Consider the following 16,579-nt stretch of genomic DNA (forward strand, 5'->3'; position numbering starts at 1 on the left):
GTTAGTAATTACCAGTCATACACACCGCCTAGTGGCCAGTGTTAGTAATTACCAGTCACACACCACCTAGTGGCCAGTGTTAGTAATTACCAGTCATACACACCGCCAAGTGGTCAGTGTTAGTAATTACCAGTCATACACACCGTCGCGTTCCTTTTTGTACTTTTCTCTTTCGCATTCCTTTTCAGTTTTTTTTTCCCTTTCTCTCTTTTTTCGGAAGAATGCCGAGACCGGAAGCTTTCTTTTTCTCTTCTCCTGTGTAAAGACCACAAGCGGAGGCCATCCACATCGGATCTGCTTTAATATAAACAGATCTTCGATTAAGGTACGTGAATCTTTTCATCATGGCACACCTTCAGACTGTTCAGTGTGCTGAGTGCAGGATGTTTAGTCATTCTTCCTCCGTCACTAGCGATAGCTTTATTAGCTTTATTTGTGATTAGTGCAGATTAGTTAGCTCTCTGATGGAGAAGATTACAGTGCTAGAAGCATGTGTCCAGGCTTTAGAGCAGGTTAGTGAGCGTGAGAACAGTGTAGTTTCTGTAGGGGAAAGTCTGGATGCCCTAGGTGGATTTAGTAATCCCCCAACTCCGGCATTAGAGCCCTTACAGCGGGGCGAATGGGTGACGACTCGGCGGCATAAGCATAGAGCCAAAGCTACCACTGAGGCTCGCCCACGGGAGCACCACTCCTCTCCGCGTCACGTGCCGAACAGGTTTGCTCTCCTTAGTGATGCACCCGCTGAGAAACCTGAAAGAGCTCTGGTTATAGGGGACTCTATCATATGGCATGTGAAATTAGCTCAGCCTTTAGGGGCACCAGCAGCTTTAGTCAGGTGTATACTGGGAGCCAGGGTGCCGGACATAGCAGGTAATCTTAGGGTCCTAGGCAAACACATGTTCTCAAAGATAGTTATTCATGCAGGAGCTAATGATATATGCCTTCATCAGTCTGAGGTTACTAAGAGTAACTTTGTAGAGGTGTTTAAATTAGCGAAGGCGATGTCCGATGCTGTAGTATGCTCTGGCCCCATCCCAATGTGGCGTGGCGATGTAGCTTACAGCAGGTTATGCTCGCTGAACTGCTGGCTGTCCAGGTGGTGCTCTGAAAACAGTGTGGGCTTTATAGATAATTGGGCTAATTTTGAGGGCACTACTGGCCTGTTAGGGTGGGACAGTATCCATCCCACTCGGGAAGGTGCTGCTCTCATTTCCTGCAGCATAGGTCATAGTCTCAGAACAGGCCTAGTGAATTTCTGACAATCCAGAGCCAAGGCCAGGGAGCAGACGAACAGGCTAAACCGACTGTCTGCTAGCTGCACAGAGTCGTCACTCAGGGTCCACTACATCGAGACTGTGTCTGTTCCCCAAGCTCAACAAAAAGGTAGAAATATTCAGAGAGTTTGTTCCAGTAACCTAATCAATATAAAATTAGATCATACTGATTGTACAGCTGCTGCCAGCACCTTTGATCTAAAGGTGGGGCTATTAAATATTAGATCTCTTACATCTAAAGCGCTAATGGTTAATGAACCCATTACTGATCAGGAGTTTAACGTACTTTGTTTAACTGAAACATGGATTAAGCCAAATGAATATATAGCATTAAATGAAGCGAGTCCTCCTGGATACAGTTATATACACCAGCCTCGTCTAACTGGCAGAGGAGGAGGCGTTGCGGTTATTTATAACGATTATCTAGGTGTAACACAAAAACCTGGTTATAAATTTAATACGTTTGAAGTTCTTCATACTCATATAATGTATGTAGCCTCGAAAAATAAGTCTACCCAGTTAATTCCATTGCTTATTATTTACAGGCCCCCGGGGCCATATTCTGAGTTTCTTTCTGAATTTGCAGATTTTATCTCAGATCTAGTTATTTCCTTAGACAAAGCTTTAGTTGTCGGAGATTTTAATATTCACTTCGATAACCCAGAAGACCCTTTGAAAACAGTGTTTGTGTCCATTTTAGATTCAGTAGGGATTAAGCAGAATGTCATAGGACCGACCCATAATGGTGGTCACACCCTCGATCTAATACTAACATTCAGATTAAACGTAAAAAATATAGTAATACTTCCATAGTCTGAAGTTATCTCAGATCATTATCTCATCTCATTCAAACTATGTCTGAGTAATAATATATGCACCTCACCACGCTACTGTATTAAACGTACTTTTATGTCAACTACTGCACAGAGCTTTATAAATGATCTCCCAGAGTTATCAACTTTGATTGGGTCACTGTCAGCCCCTACAGAACTTGATCAGGCAACTGAATGCTTAGAGTCAACATTCTGCCATACTTTAGATAATGTAGCTCCTCTAAAAAGGAAAATGGTCAGAGACAAAAAATTAGCACCCTGGTATAATGATGACACTCGCACATTAAAACAGACCACTCGAAAATTGGAACGTAAATGGCGTCAAACAAAATTGGTAGTGTTCAAATTAGCTTGGAAGGAGAGCTTCCTGAAGTATAGAAAAGCTCTTAGTGCTGCGAGATCAACATATTTCTCCTCCCTAATAGAAGATAACAAAAATAATCCTAGATTCCTATTTAATACTGTAGCAAAATTAACCAGGAATAAGTCCACTATAGACACATGCACACCTGCAGTATGTAGTAGCAACGACTTCATGAATTTCTTTAATGACAAAATTGAGAATATCCAACAAAAAATTCAAACTACTAATTTAAGGTCAGACAATGAAAGTGACCCTGTAGTTAACAATATAACTGTATCAGATCATCAGTTAGAATGTTTTACTCCCCTTAAAGAAACTGAATTACTTTCATTAATCTCTATATCAAAAGCCTCAACTTGCATACTAGATCCCTTACCGACACATCTATTCAAACAGATAATGCCTGGAGTAATTGAACCACTTCTAAAAATAATAAATAAATTAAATAAATTAAACTAGCAGTTATCAAACCCCTGATTAAAAAACCTGACCTTGATCCCTGTCAGCTGTCCAATTATCGGCCAATACCAAACCTCCCCTTTATCTCCAAGATCCTTGAAAAAGCTGTGGCACAGCAGTTATGCTCATATTTACATAGGAATAACATCCATGAAATGTATTAGTCAGGATTTAGACCTCATCATAGCACAGAGACAGCTCTGGTTAAAGTAGTAAACGACCTACTGTTGGCGTCTGATCAGGGCTGTGTCTCGCTACTTGTGTTGCTTGACCTTAGTGCAGCATTTGATACCATTGATCATTCCATTCTTCTGGATAGACTAGAAAATGTTGTGGGAGTTAAGGGAACGGCCCTCTCCTGGCTCAGCTCTTATCTAACTGATTGTTATCAGTATGTTGATGTAAATGGTGATATTTCTAGATGTACCGAGGTAAAGTTTGGTGTTCCACAAGGTTCTGTTTTGGGTCCACTGCTTTTTTCTCTATATATGTTACCTCTGGGTGATATTATTTGTAAACATTGTATTAGTTTCCACTTTTATGCTCATGACACACAGTTGTATGTCTCTTCAAAACCTGATGAGAGACACCAGCTTAATAGAATTGAGGAATGTGTTAAGGACATTAGACACTGGATGCTTATTAACTTCTTTCTGCTTAACTCTGACAAGACTGAAGTACTTGTGCTAGGACCACATACAGCTAGAAGTAAGTTTTCTGATAACACAGTGACTCTGGATGGCCTTTCTGTTTCTTCACGTGCAGCAGTAAAAGACCTCGGAGTGATTATTGACCCCAGTCTTTCATTCGAAACTCACATTGATAACATCACCCGGATAGCTTTCTTTCATCTCAGAAATATTGCTAAGATAAGAAATTTAATGGCATTGCGTGACGCAGAAAAACTAGTCCATGCTTTCGTTACCTCCAGGTTGGATTATTGTAATGCCTTACTGTCTGGATGTTACAATAAGTGCATAAATAAGCTCCAGCTAGTTCAAAATGCAGCAGCAAGAGTCCTTACTAGAACTAGAAAATATGACCCCATCACCCCTGTCTTATCAACTCTGCATTGGCTCTCAATCAAATTTCGTATTGATTATAAAATACTACTATTGACCTTTAAAGCACTGAATGGTCTCGCACCACAGTACCTGAGTGAACTTCTGCTCCTCTATGACCCGCCACGCCTACTTAGATCAAAAGGTGCAGGCTATCTGCTGGTACCTCGTATAGTGAAGGCTACATCAGGGGGCAGAGCCTTTTCTGACAAAGCCCCACAGTTATGGAACAGCCTTCCAAGTAGTGTTCGGGAATCAGACACAGTCTCAGTGTTTAAGTCTCGGCTGAAAACATATCTGTTTAGTCAAGCCTTTTGTTAATGGTGTTTATGAGGTAAAGGTGTAGATCTAGAGGGTCCTCAGACAGAGTGTTTTGGTAAACTGGGATGTATGGATGCTGTCAGTCCCCCACTCGCTTGCTCACTCGAGTTTGTTGACGTGTAGTGGCTGCTGCTTTATGTCCCGGAGCTCCCTCATGCCTGTGTTACCTTCTGGCTCTCTCCTTTTAGTTATGCTGTCATAGTTAGTTGCCGGAGTCCCTGCTTGTACTCGATGCAATATGTATACTGCTCCTACTTATTCAGGTGACATTGGGCATACCTAACCACCTGCGTTTTCTTTCCCTCCCCCCCACCCCAAATCTATCCCTCTGAGTTACATGGAGTCAACAGAAAATCTTCTGGTGGAGAGGGTGGAGACCTCGACTGGCTATCGCAGCCTGCAGGGAATCAGCCGTCAGACTTTCTGTCGCATGTCCCAGACCCGGTGAAATGTAACTGAATTGTCTTGGCCAGCCCTAAGGGTCCCATCTGCATCTCATCATTGCTGAGGAGTGTGCTCCCATCACCCAATCAAGCATCCAGCCAGAGCAGGTCATGATATTTTTTAACCATATTAACATGCCATTGTTGTGTGTTATGCCTGATGTCAAGACTCTCGTCTCTGCGAGTCTACCACACAGATTTAATACTTGTCATTTTTAGGGCATACCTAACAACATGTGTTTTCTTTCTCTCCCCCCCCCCCAATCTGTCCCTCTGAGTTACATGTTGATCCTGGGATTGAGGTGCTGGCCTCTTCTGCCCCTCGGACCTGCTTGACCCATCCTGGTGCCCTGTGTCTGGTCAGAGTTTTATTGCATCGCTTCTGTGAAGGACGGCCCCATGAGGACAGTTGAGGGTTATACTTGGAGGATGCTCTGGACTCTTACAGTAATGCTTTTATGGCTGAGGACTACAGTTGACTTGCTAACTTTAGGACTGCAGTTGTCATGAACAGTTTTGCACTCAAGTTTCCATCAATGAAGAATTACAACCCCGATTCCAAAAAAGTTGGGACAAAGTACAAATTGTAAATAAAAATGGAATGCAATAATTTACAAATCTCAAAAACTGATATTGTATTCACAATAGAACATAGACAACATATCAAATGTTGAAAGTGAGACATTTTGAAATTTCATGCCAAATATTGGCTCATTTGAAATTTCATGACAGCAACACATCTCAAAAAAGTTGGGACAGGGGCAATAAGAGGCTGGAAAAGTTAAAGGTACAAAAAAGGAACAGCTGGAGGACCAAATTGCAACTCATTAGGTCAATTGGCAATAGGTCATTAACATGACTGGGTATAAAAAGTGCATCTTGGTGTGGCAGCGGCTCTCAGAAGTAAAGATGGGAAGAGGATTACCAATCCCCCTAATTCTGCGCCGACAAATAGTGGAGCAATATCAGAAAGGAGTTCAACAGTGTAAAATTGCAAAGAGTTTGAACATATCATCATCTACAGTGCATAATATCATCAAAAGATTCAGAGAATCTGGAAGAATCTCTGTGCGTAAGGGTCAAGGCCGGAAAACTATACTGGGTGCCCGTGATCTTCGGGCCTTTAGACGGCACTGCATCACATACAGGCATGCTTCTGTATTGGTAATCATAAAATGGGCTCAGGAATATTTCCAGAGAACATTATCTGTGAACACAATTCACCGTGCCATCCGCCGTTGCCAGCTAAAACTCTATAGTTCAAAGAAGAAGCCGTATCTAAACATAACCCAGAAGCACCGGTGTCTTCTCTGGGCCAAGGCTCATTTAAAATGGACTGTGGCAAAGTGGAAAACTGTTCTGTGGTCAGACGAATCAAAATTTGAAGTTCTTTATGGAAATCAGGGACGCTGTGTCATTCGGACTAAAGAGGAGAAGGACGACCCAAGTTGTAATCAGCGCTCAGTTCAGAAGCCTGCATCTCTGATGGTATGGGGTTGCATTAGTGCGTGTGGCATGGGCAGCTTACACATCTGGAAAGACACCATCAATGCTGAAAGGTATATCCAGGTTCTAGAGCAACATACGGTATGCTCCCATCCAGACGACGTCTCTTTCAGGGAAGACCTTGCATTTTCCAACATGACAATGCCAAACCACATACTGCATCAATTACAGCATCATGGCTGCATAGAAGAAGGGTCCGGGTACTGAACTGGCCAGCCTGCAGTCCAGATCTTTCACCCATAGAAAACATTTAGTGCATCATAAAGCAGAAGATACAACAAAAAAGACCTAAGACAGTTGAGCAACTAGAATCCTACATTAGACAAGAATGGGTTAACATTCCTATCCCTAAACTTGAGCAACTTGTCTCCTCAGTCCCCAGACGTTTACAGACTGTTGTAAAGAGAAAAGGGGATGTCTCACAGTGGTGAACATGGCCTTGTCCCAACTTTTTTGAGATGTGTTGTTGTCATGAAATTTAAAATCACCTAATTTTTCTCTTTAAATGATACATTTTCTCAGTTTAAACATTTGATATGTCATCTATGTTCTATTCTGAATAAAATATGGAATTTTGAAACTTCCACATCATTGCATTCCGTTTTTATTTACAATTTGTACTTTGTCCCAACTTTTTTTGAATCGGGGTTGTATAACATCAACAAAACTGTCCTCATTTTAATACTGTTAATATTATAGTCAGGCTGTCTGTTGTTGCCCAAATGAGGATGGGTTCCCTTTTGAGTCTGGTTCCTCTCAAGGTTTCTTCCTCATGTCGTCTGAGGGAGTTTTTCCTAGCCACCATCGCCACAGGCTTGCTCATTGGGGATAGATTAGGGATAAAATTAGCTCATGTTTTAAGTCTTTCAAATTCTGTAAAGCTGCTTTGCGACAATGTTTGTTAAAAGCACTATACAAATAAACTTGACTTTACTTGACTTGACTTGACTAGTGGCCAGTGTTAGTCATTACCAGTCATACACACCGCCTAGTGGCCAGTGTTAGTAATTACCAGTCATACACACTGCCTAGTGGCCAGTGTTAGTAATTACCAGTCATGCACCTGAAATTAAGATGGCAGCGCGCGCGGTTGCTTCGGCTTATGGCTCTCCTTCTCAGTGCTCTTTTTTTGTTTGTTTTTGTATTTCTTTCTTGCTTGTTTGTGCAACATCAGTTCTGCAAACATCCAGTACACCCGCCAGACACTTTTAGCCATTGGTGACCAACATCAGGTATCTGTTTCGAGCGACTTTCTCTTCACGCATAACATCCCAGATGACATAGAGAGACTGCCGGGCTCTCCATGGATTGTTGTCGGGTCTAGGAGCCGGCACAGACGGAGGAGGGAGACGAAGCAGAAGTGGGGCTGCAGGTCCGGTGCTATGCTAAGGCTAAGAAAACAACCACACAAGCCACCTCTACCGAGCCTGTATCTCTCCAATGCTAGATCCCCGGTACATAAAACGGATGATCTGGAATTACAACTTGCTGGAAATCGCTATGTTCGGGACTGCTGTGTTTTAATTATCATGGAAACCTGGCTTCATCCGGAAATACCCGATGCTAGCTTGCAGCTAGCAGGCCGCACTCTGCTCCACTGGGATAGGAATGAGGACTCCAGTAAGAGCAGAGGAGGAGGGCTCTGTATTTACGTGCATGATAATTGGTGTAACAACGGAACAATTATAGATAAACACTGTTCCCCAGACCTTGAGTACATGTCTATAAGATGCCAGCCTTTTTTTCTACCGAGAGAGCTAACTGTAGTGATTGTCACAGCTGTGTATATTCCACCTGACGCCAGTGTAAACACAGCACTCTCTCTCCTGCTGAACACCGTTAACAAACAGCAGTGGGCCCACCCTGACGGTGTTCACATAATCGCAAGAGACTTTAATAAGGCCAACTTGAAGACTGTACTGCCAAAGTTTTACCAACATGTTAAGTGTTCTACGAGAGGGGAGAACACTCTGGATCATGTTTATTCTAACATCAAGCGTGCATACAGAGTCATCCCCCTCCCCCACCTTGGCCAGTCAGACCATCTTTCCCTCCTGCTCTCCCCAGCCTACACCCCCCTCAGATGCAGAGCCAGGCCCACCACAAGGACTATCACAACCTGGCCTGACAATGCACTCTCCAAACTATAGGACTGCTTTAAACAGACAGATTGGGACTTATTTGAACATCAGGAGCTGGAGACATTCACAGGAACGATGCTGGACTATATCAAGTTCTGCATCGGGAATGTGACGGTGGATAAAAACATCCGGGTCTTCCCAAACCAGAAACCCTGGATGACCAGCCAGGTCCGCTCACTCCTCAGGGCTCGCGATGCTGCCTTCAGGTCAGGTGATAGAGCTCTGTACAGAGCTGCTCGAGCTGATCTGAAAAGAGGAATAAATAAAGCCACGGTGGGCCACAGGCTGCGTATAGTCCCACCTGTCCAGCAACAACACATGGGAGGTGTGGCAGGGCATTCAGGACATCACAAACTTCAGAGACTGTGATGCCCCAACAGGAGACTGGAGTGCGCTGCTAGCAGAGGAGCTAAATCGCTTCTTTGCTCGCTTTGAAACATCTCAGCAGCACTCATCTGCTCCTGCCCTGCCCCCACCACCACACAGTTCTTACACCACTCCTTTCACTGTACAGGAGCACGATGTCAGACAGGTGCTCCTGGCAGTGAACCCCAAGAAAGCTGCCGGCCCAGATGGTGTACCTGGTAAGGTGCTCAGAGCGTGCGCCCACCAGCTCGCCCCTACCTTCACCAGGATCTTTAACCTCTCCCTGGCTCAGGCAGTCATCCCGCCCTGCCTAAAATCTGCAACAATAATCCCAGTGCCGAAGAAGTCTCCTGTCACCAGCCTGAATGATTACCGTCCTGTGGCCCTCACCCCGGTAATCATGAAGTGCTTCGAGAGACTAGTTCTTCAGCACATCAAGGACCACCTCCCCCCAGACTTCGACCCCTACCAGTTCGCATATCACACAAACAGATCCACAGAGGACGCCATTGCCATAGCTCTCCACTCTGCGCTAAATCACCTGGAGCAGCAGCAGAGCTACGTCCGCATACTCTTTGTGGATTACAGTTCAGCTTTTAATACAATAATCCCAGACATCCTTATTAGAAAACTGGACACTCTCGGCCTCCGCCCTCTCACATGTGCCTGGTTAAAGGACTTTCTTACTAACCGGCCCCAGACCGTGAGACTTGGCCCCCATTTCTCCTCCACCTGCACATTGAGCACCAGCTCTCCACAGAGCTGTGTACTGAGCCCCCTCCTGTACTGCCTCTACACCCGCGACTGTAGTCCGACCCACAACAACAACAACCTTATCATCAAGTTTGCTGACGACACCACAGTGGTCGGACTCATCTCAAAGGGAGACGAGGCAGCCTACAGAGAGGAGGTCCTGAAGTTGGCAGCCTGGTGTTCAGAAAATAACCTCGCTCTGAACACCAAGAAAACCAAAGAGCTCATTGTTGACTTCAGGAAGCACAGCACCGACCTAGCCCCCCTCTACATCAACAACGTGTATGTGGAGAGGGTCCACACCTTCCGGTTTCTCGGTGACCTTCTACCGCTCATCCATCGAGAGCCTGCTGACGTACTGTATTACAGTATGGTACGGCAGCTGCGCTGCTGTAGACAGGGAGAGGCTCCAGAGGGTAGTTAAGGCAGCACAGAAGATCATTGGCTGCCCTCTTCCCTCCCTGATGGACATTTACACCTCCCGCTGCCTTAGCAGAGCTAAGAATATTATCAAGGACAGCTCCCACCCTGGCTTTGATCTGTTTGACCTGTTGCCCTCAGGGAGGTGCTACAGGTGCATCAGGACAAAGACAAATAGATTAAAAAACAGCTTCTTTCCAAAAGCCATAACCGCCCTGAACTCGGATATGCTCTGACTGTATAGTCTATTTATTTTACTATTTTACTAATTTATAAATGTGCAGTACTTTATAAGGTGACTCTCTATGCAATACTTTTATAATGTGCAATACCACACTCCATAATGTGAAATGCACCACATGCACCTCAGGACTGTACACCTTACACACAGCACACACACCTCAGGACTGTGCACCTTACACACAGCACATGCACCTCAAGTCTGTGCACCTTACCTTGCAATACTTCATCTCATCTCATCTCATCATCTCTAGCCGCTTTATCCTTCTACAGGGTCGCAGGCAAGCTGGAGCCTATCCCAGCTGACTACGGGCGAAAGGCGGGGTACACCCTGGACAAGTCGCCAGGTCATCACAGGGCTGACACATAGACACAGACAACCATTCACACTCACATTCACACCTACGGTCAATTTAGAGCCACCAGTTAACCTAACCTGCATGTCTTTGGACTGTGGGGGAAACCGGAGCACCCGGAGGAAACCCACGCGGACACGGGGAGAACATGCAAACTCCACACAGAAAGGCCCTCGCCGGACCCGGGGTTCGAACCCAGGACCTTCTTGCTGTGAGGCGACAGCGCTAACCACTACACCACCGTGCCGCCCGCAATACTTCATAATGTGTAATATTTTATCTTATAATGTGACTCTCTCGTGCAATAATTTATAATGTGACTGTCTCTGTGCAATACTTTATATGAGCAATACCTCACTCCATAATGTGTAACACAACACATACACCTCAGACTGTGCATTTTACCCCCTTACACCCCCCCTTTTTTTTCCTTCCCCCCTTCCTCTCTCTCTCCCTCTCTACACGCTGTTTGCACTGTTATTGGAGATGCTTTAATCTCATTGTACGTGTATAGTGACAATAAAGGCATTCTATTCTACACACCGCCTAGTGGCCAGTGTTAGTAATTACCAGTCATACACACCGCCTAGTGGTCAGTATTAGTAATTACCAGTCATGCACACCGCTTAGTGGTCAGTGTTAGTAATTACCAGTCATGCACACCACCTAGTGGCCAGTGTTAGTAATTACCAGTCACGCACACTGCCTAGTGGCCAGTGTTAGTAATTACCAGTCACACACACCGCCTAGTGGCCAGTGTTAGTAATTACCAGTCACACACACCGCCTAGTGGCCAGTGTTAGTAATTACCAGTCACGCACACCGCCTAGTGGCCACTGTTAGTAATTACCAGTCACACACACTGCCTAGTGGCCAGTGTTAGTAATTACCAGTCACACACACCGCCTAGTGGCCAGTGTTAGTAATTACCAGTCATGCACACCACCTAGTGGCCAGTGTTAGTAATTACCAGTCATGCACACCGCCTAGTGGTCAGTGTTAGTAATTACCAGTCATGCACACCGCCTAGTGGGCAGTGTTAGTAATTACCAGTCATACACCCTGCCTAGTGGCCAGTGTTAGTAATTACCAGTCATGCACACCACCTAGTGGCCAGTGTTAGTAATTACCAGTCATGCACACCGCCTAGTGGTCAGTGTTAGTAATTACCAGTCATGCACACCGCCTAGTGGCCAGTGTTAGTAATTACCAGTCATACACACTGCCTAGTGGCCAGTGTTAGTAATTACCAGTCATGCACACCGCCTAGTGGCCAGTGTTAGTAATTACCAGTCAGTAGTTAAGAGCATGGGGGGGGCACCCAGCCATAACATCAAAGGGTTCAGAGAAAACTAAGAAGATTCACTTCTTTAAGTGCCAACATAGTTCAGTCACAGTTCTTATACAGTATTGCCGGCTCAAGCAGCAATTTTCGTGTTAAAAAATTTTTCTGCTTTACTTGGGCTATCAAACTTGTCCAGGGTGTACCCCGCCTTTCGCCCATAGTCAGCTGGGATAGGCTCCAGCTTGCCTGCGACCCTGTAGAAGGATAAAGCGGCTAGAGATAATGAGATGAGACTTGGGCTATCAAATGAGTGCCTGGAGCACTTCACTGTGACCGCCAGCCTGGGAGGGTAAAACAGACTGTAGCTGACAGGGTAAAACATCCCGCAGCTTTGCCTTCACTTGGTTAAATGCTGCTCGCAGCTTCCCAACTTCAGGACTTACGTCTGGAAAGCTGTGCACGGGAGTGTCCCTGTAGAACAGGCAGCCTTTAATTCTGGATAGCTTCAGGATATTTTCTTTCTTCGTATAGTAATGAAAGCGAACAACCATCGCCCGTGGTCACTCTCCTTTTTTTGGTTTCGGAGCAAGAGTCCTGTGTGCTCGATCAATGGTCACCAGGGAGTCAAAGTTTTCTGCATCAAGCACGTCTGAAAAAAATTCTGCAACAAACCGGACCAGGTCTCCTGCTTCAGCTCCCTCCCAAATTCCGATCAGTCTAAGGTTCAATCTGCAACTCCTGTTCTCTAAATCCATGTATTTTTTGGATATCTTTTTGTTTTCTTTTGCCATGGTTTCACACTTGTGTGCTAATAAGGTCACCCGGTCCACTGTATCACTCAGGGATTTGCCCATTCCTGCATGTTCATTCTCCAAATCTGTCTGTGCTTTATGCAATGTCGCCATTTCCTGTACCATTTCAGAACGGAGCTTGCGAATGTCTGCTTTTGCCTCTTCTCTGTGCGATAAGATATCTTTCTTAATCTCCTGATGGAGACAGTTTATTTGTGATTTAATATCGCTAGTCAGGGCTTCTCTGTAAGATTGTAATTTGGCTTGAAGCATATCCAGAGAGATGGGCATAGCATTACCTGCTTCTTGTTTGGCATCCGCCATTTTCGAGTGGACTTGTTGTGGAGAATTTCACTCTTTTGTGGGGATAATCAAAGTTTTAAATATCACTTAAACAGGCGTAAAGTTGCACTATTTGAGGCGTAAAGGCACTCAAATAAAGACGGTTACTGTAAATAAAATGGCTTGGTTGATTTAAGTCGGGTTACTGAATCGAAATGAAACGGAGCTGCCTTCTCTCTCTGTCTACTCCATCAAGGTGGAAGCGGAAGTCAAAAAAAGAAGCCATTTTTGTCAACCTGGAATGGCCATCACTGAACAGAGGTGGGGGTCTAAGGCTACGTTTACATTACGTCGAATCAGCGGATCATCAGATTAATGTTCTTAAAACGATTCGTGTTTACACTAAAACCGTTAGCCGTGCACACAGCAACACCAATACACGGATACGCTCGGCTCCACAGGCATCCTGCACTCCAAATCACTCCGCCCTGAACAGCGAATGCCCTCTGGAGGGTGCGCACTCCGGCCCTGCGCAGCTCACACAGCGCGCGAGTGAAGCGCACGAGCAGTGATTCGGGACTGAGCCGCTGTGTGTGTGATCCCAGCGCATATCACTTACCACTTGCAAGTGGAAGGATGGCAAGCCTAAAGACAATCATAACTACACAATGGGCAGTATTTGCATCAGTATTTGCAGTATTTTCATACTTTTATACTCTTTAATGAAAGGTGATACAAGGCGGAAGTCCGCGCCGTTTTTCAGCAGTCGCGTCACATGACCAACGCCAGCGAATCAGGAAGGTGGATGTCACAGTGACGTTGTCCAATGAGACGCCAGCTAGAGCTCAGCACAGCGTATCCGCGTATCTCAATGTTTACACAGCACCGGACCAGACACGACCTGGATTGAATACGTGGACGCTGGCGGATTCCCGTTTCCCGGTGTTTCCAGGGGGGTTAATGTAAACGGACAGTGCATCCGCGAAGAAAACGAGACAGATACGGTCTAATGTAAACGTAGCCTAAGACACCATTTATCAGCCACCTACAATGCAGTCCTTGGCACACTTCCCAGACAAATGAATGCACACCAAAACCCAGCTGTTTTCAGTGACTCACAGGAGGACAGAGAGAATCAGCATTCCATTGATCAACCTAACGACTCTCTACGCCGTTCACACCCAGCCCCCAGTGACCCACACCAACAGGATGACTCAAGGACACCTTAGGATTGCTTTTCATCCACGAGAGGATAAATACCTGATACTCCCTATTAGGCTACATCCACACGACAACGGCAACGAGATTTAAAAAAATTATATATTATATTAATTGTATTATATTAATTGTATTATTGTATTAAGGTACCCGGACCCCGAGAAAAAACCCACGGGATTGGATGTGGTTTAGCATTCTACACAGATTCTAGACAATTTGGCCGGCTCAGTTTTGATTTATCCTCATCCAGGTATTTGCAATCTCTGGGAGCTGTGTAATCTATCTTTAATTGTTTTAGCATTTATATAAGGCATTACTGGATATGCACAAAATAATGAAACAACAAATCAGTAGTCTGGACATGAACAGTTAGAACTGTGTTCCTGGTAAATGTCAAACCTTTGGTCAGTCAAATCTGTACAACCAACTTCCAAAGTCCTTATTTCCTTTATAAAATCCTTATAAGATGCAAATTAAAATGATTTACCTAAAATTTGAATGATAATTAACAATGATATATCCCAGGTACTTTTTATTCAATAAACTTTAAGAATGAATACAAAGCTTCAGTGTTTGACAAAAAACTACAAAGTGTAAAGGTTATGTGCTCTTTTATCATCGTGGGAATTGATTATAGCTCTAAATAAATATTGAAGGTGTTTTTTGTTAAAAAAGAATCCGTATAACTTCATTTGTACGCCCGTATACTATGTTTATTGCATTATAATCTCAACGAAAGCTTCACTGAATCGATTCTTTAGAACAAACTCGTATGCGTGTGAATCAATTTACTTGATTCACTCTTGATTCTTCAGAAACTACGGAAACCTTATTTGTATTCCTGTTTTCAAATTGTAAACAATAATCACACTTTCATGCTGCATGAAATTAAAGTATGAACTTTCCTCAACCCATTACGTGTGCATGAACTCAACAAATGCAGCGTTGATGCGTCTGTATCGATTCGCTCGATCGAGTCATTTATGTTTCGTCCCGAAAAAGATCCGAATCGTTTGTGAATCTCATCACTGTTAGAAACCCAAGAGAAGAGATCCTCTTCCCTTAACATCATCAGAGGAAAAATCTGCTTCTTAATCAGTTAGTTCCAGCGTTTGGTGAGTAGATCATCTGCATTTTATTTTATATTCATTGTGTGTTGATAGTCCGAAACTTGTAACTGGAAGGTTATCAGGAAAGTCGCGAGTGGTCTGCGAGGTGATCTCTGAACAGGTCCGCGAGCACTCTACAAGACTATTAATGCGTTTTAATAATTAATAGTGCAGCTATTAATGCAGTTTCATGTCTAGATCTTATAAATGATGGATACGAAGTATGTGACGGCAAAATAACATTATGAGAACTCCAGTTCCCATGATGCTTGTGAACTGGGCATGCGCACTGGATAAAAGAAAAAGCAGCTCTTTAGGGCAAAACTCTCGTCTCATCAGATTTGGGCAGTAATTCTATGCGTTCAGACCTTAAATAATGAAATAACTGTACAAGCAAATACAACACAAAAACCATTTTTAAAACATTCACTTAAATTAAACAGACATGGTAAAAACAGAAGAAATATATTTAAGGCTTAGAGTTTGATTAATTCAGCCAAATCAAATATCACTTTCAGATTTGAAGATATTTATCAGGAATCATTTTTAAAATATTGAGTATTATACCACTTCCTGTTTAAAGGCATAATAAAAGGCATCAAATATATTTACCCTACGTGTGAATGGGAATGCCGAAAAGTTTAATGTTTAACCTAATGTTTAATGTTGATCTAAAACATTTTAAACTGATCGTGTGGTGGTCTAGTGGTTAGGATTCAGCGCTCTCACCGCCGCTGGTGTAGTGGTATTTTTATTAATCATATGTAATTCTAACCTTTAAATATCCTATAGACTCCTGTTTCTAACGCGTTTTAGCGAAATGTGGACTTGTCTTGTCTGGGAAGCATGAAATTAGTTCAACAGCGAGCTAACCCACTCTTTACTTCATTTTTTGACATTTTTGAATAATTGTCGTCCTATTATAAATAATATTTTGAATAATTGTTCCGTAGCAATATGCTCTGTCTCTTTCTCAGTCAGCATTGAGATAAGACTCCCAGACTGTTACAGAGAGCTATAATATAAACAACTCATGCAAGAATCAAGGACACACAGAAATCTGCAATGGGCAGAGAAAATCATTATTTTTGGCACTTTCTCACAATAATACATTTAATAAGTAATATCTTTATATTATTAGGTAAATTTCATATACATAAAGTCAAAATGTCCAAGACAGACAACCAATTCTCATTAATACTGTTAATTGAATTAAAAATGTATTTTGAGTCTCTGTCACATATCGAATCCAACAAAGAGTGCTTATCAGCTATTCAATTTTATTCAAATTACATCCAGTGAAATTGTTTGTCATTTCAATTTGCCCTGTTTTTTATCTCCTTATCTTTCTTTAAAC

The sequence above is a fragment of the Neoarius graeffei genome, chromosome 22 (assembly GCF_027579695.1).
Source record: "Neoarius graeffei isolate fNeoGra1 chromosome 22, fNeoGra1.pri, whole genome shotgun sequence".
NCBI classification, from domain to species: domain Eukaryota; kingdom Metazoa; phylum Chordata; class Actinopteri; order Siluriformes; family Ariidae; genus Neoarius; species Neoarius graeffei.